Here is a 2,566-nt window from a genome sequence, read left to right as displayed (position 1 = left end):
TTTTTTTTTTTTTTTTTTGCACTAAGTGCAGATAAAAACACAAATCAGTGCAGTTGGCAGGTGGACTGTGCCAAAGAACATTTGGTCAAAAGCAGGATTAAAGTATGCTTCTTTGAGCCTGAATAAGATCTTCAGATACCCTTCTACCTGTGTGTGTGTGAACAGACATTTGCTCAGTGCTGAAAATGACTGTATCTCGTGTTCACTGCTTCGGTGAGATACCTGTGGTTGATTTTGTACTGTGTTTGCAACAGAGTTCTGGAGTAGCCCTGGGTTAGCTCTTTCCTCATCTTGTTCTTGTTGATAACCTGTTCTGTGTTCAGGTTGCTATTCTTGCTAGGAACGGTGCAGTCACTGGAAAGGTGCTTTTTGAGTCAGTTGTCTGCTGTAGCAGGGCTCTGCAAGAAGCAGCTGCCTTGACTACAGCTGTTGTCAGAGTACAGCTGAGTGAATGGATAAAAGGTTGTAGAGAAATACCGTCGATAAATCAGCACCATAGTAGGACTAAGAGCACAAAAAAAAGCGCTGTCAGACACTGTGCCATACACAGATGCACACTGTACTGAAAAGATTGTTGTACACCAAGTTGTCTTTTTTTAATCAGTATTTTTGTGCATAAATACAGGAAGGTATTTGTGTACACTCGCACAGTGCCTTGCTCTCTGAAGTTTGTTGTGAGTCACTGAGCTCCTGACTGCGCAGGTAACCTGCCTCCTCCTGTTGTTGAAGTTTCCTTAGGAATTCTGGCCGTGAATGAGGCAGTCGGTGACGGAGATACCAGCCCTACCCTGAGTGCCTTGTGCTCACCAGATGTGGGGCTGTACGGAGTTGCTGCAGAGTGTGCAGAGACATAGCAGCGAGAGTTGGCAGAAGTGGAAAGGAGAAAAATGGCCACAGGTGAACCCCAAATAGCTGCCTGCTAGTGCAGTAAATTCAAGATGATTGCCTGTAGAATGGAAAGCAGAGGGGGAGAAATGTGAGGAGCAGTCTTGCGTTCTGGGTATCTTGTTAGAATCTCATGTTACAGGAAATTGAGGCTGCCTTGTAAACTAAAGTCTTTGTTAAAGGAAAGAAAAAAAGGTAGGAAGGAAATGAAGAAGTTAGCAGTGAACTATTCCCCACTTGTAGAATATGTTGTGCTTAGGTAGTTCTTGCGGTGGTTCACTGGAATCTGAGGCGTTCCTTCTATTGCTTGGAGGAAGGGCCCTCTCCATGCATTTCCTTCTTGTAGTATTTGTATGTGAGGAAGCTAGATACGTGTTTGCTTTCAACATAGCAGCATTTCTGCTTTCAGGAGGCAGTGGCAGTGAACGGGTGAAACACTGGGTGAGAGGAGGCTGTCATCATTATCATAACGTGAGGAGCAGAGAGGGAGGATGGGATGAAGCGACGGAATTTGTGCAGAATGACACACAGCTGTCACGGGAGGAGATGCAGGTAAAGTACGTGCTCTTTTTCTCTGAAGTTGAAGTTGCCCCTATTTCAGGCCTCATTGCAACTTTCAGAAGTAATGTTTCCCCACAGTAGTCAAGTTGGCAAGCTTTGTATCTTGTTTCCCTGTTCACTGTCTACTTTGCACGTCAGCACCTCTTTGTCCTATTGTGGAGAATGTGCACACCTTTATCACCAGAACAAGACGGTGGTGTTGCTGCTCACCAAAAAGCAACTTGTAAGTTTCTCTTGAGCAGAATACAGAAGCCGCTGTGTAACATGTCATTTTTGCATCTCCCTTTTCTCTTCCTGGCTCTTCTTCCTACCATAACACTAATCTAGAGCACTGTATCTGGAGTCACGGCAGCATAGGACCGAGAGCAGTTGTGGCTGGTCAAAGAGAACCTGATGGTGAAGCTTCAGGCTTGTTGTCGAGGCTGTCTTGTTTGTCAGGAATTCAACTCCAGAATGAGGTTTTTGAAGAAGCAAGTTCCAGCCATCACTTGCATGCAGGTATGAAATCCCCTAATTCTGTTTGAAGCTTGTACTTGTCAGTTGCTCTCCACACGCACGCTTACTGACTGGTTTTGTTCAACTCAAGCAGTTGCCACGCACAATTATCTTCGTTTTGCAAAGTATTGGAAGGCGTTTCCTTCTCCCTGGGAATCACTATGTATAAATTACTTCTCTCCCTCTTCCCATTAGTCCGTGGGTTTGGAGACTTGAAGATGGCCTTGAGAATTGTGCAATGGATGGTGCATTTGGTTGTTTAGTTTTAGTCATTTGTTCTCTAGCTGTGTTTTGCCCTTGGTGGGGGGTGCTGCTAAGTCCCTCACAACGACAGCTGGTGGTGGAAGAAATAGTTAAGGCTTCACCACATATCTCTTACGGCATGTCTTGTAAGATGAGCATGTCTCTGTTACATTTTATTCAGCCAAAGGGAAGTGGAAACTGAGCAGCAGAAAGAAGCATCGAATAGTAAATTACTGCTCTTCACTTTGAAAAGTCGCCTTTTTTCTTGTGTGTGTTTTCAGTCCCAGTGGCGTGGCTATAAACAGAGGAAGGCATATCAAATCCGTTTGGATTACTGACGAGCACGCAAGGACCAAGAAGTGAAGGTAGCAAATGCTATGGG

The 2,566-nt window shown here is 44.9% G+C and overlaps 1 long non-coding RNA gene across 3 annotated transcripts in view; it reads left to right on the top strand.

Annotated features, from left to right (window-relative positions):
- LOC122190905 overlaps positions 1 to 2,558 on the top strand; it is a 3,109-nt gene extending 551 nt beyond the window's left edge. Inside the window, exons 2-5 of one of the 3 annotated variants that reach the window (XR_006182250.1) lie at positions 730 to 897; positions 1,295 to 1,442; positions 1,774 to 1,944; positions 2,466 to 2,558. This is a non-coding gene — a long non-coding RNA (uncharacterized LOC122190905). The remainder of the gene's footprint in view (positions 1 to 729; positions 898 to 1,294; positions 1,443 to 1,773; positions 1,945 to 2,465) is intronic. The other 2 variants (XR_006182249.1, XR_006182251.1) reach the window with 2 other exon arrangements.
- Positions 2,559 to 2,566: the final 8 nt, after the last annotated feature.

Source organism: Lagopus leucura, unplaced genomic scaffold (assembly GCF_019238085.1).
Source record: "Lagopus leucura isolate 7727_CA_CO unplaced genomic scaffold, USGS_WTPT01 34888-0_obj-0_obj, whole genome shotgun sequence".
Lineage (NCBI taxonomy): Eukaryota > Metazoa > Chordata > Aves > Galliformes > Phasianidae > Lagopus > Lagopus leucura.
Note: the sequence above shows the minus strand (reverse complement) of the source record. Positions and strands in the feature narration are given on the sequence as shown.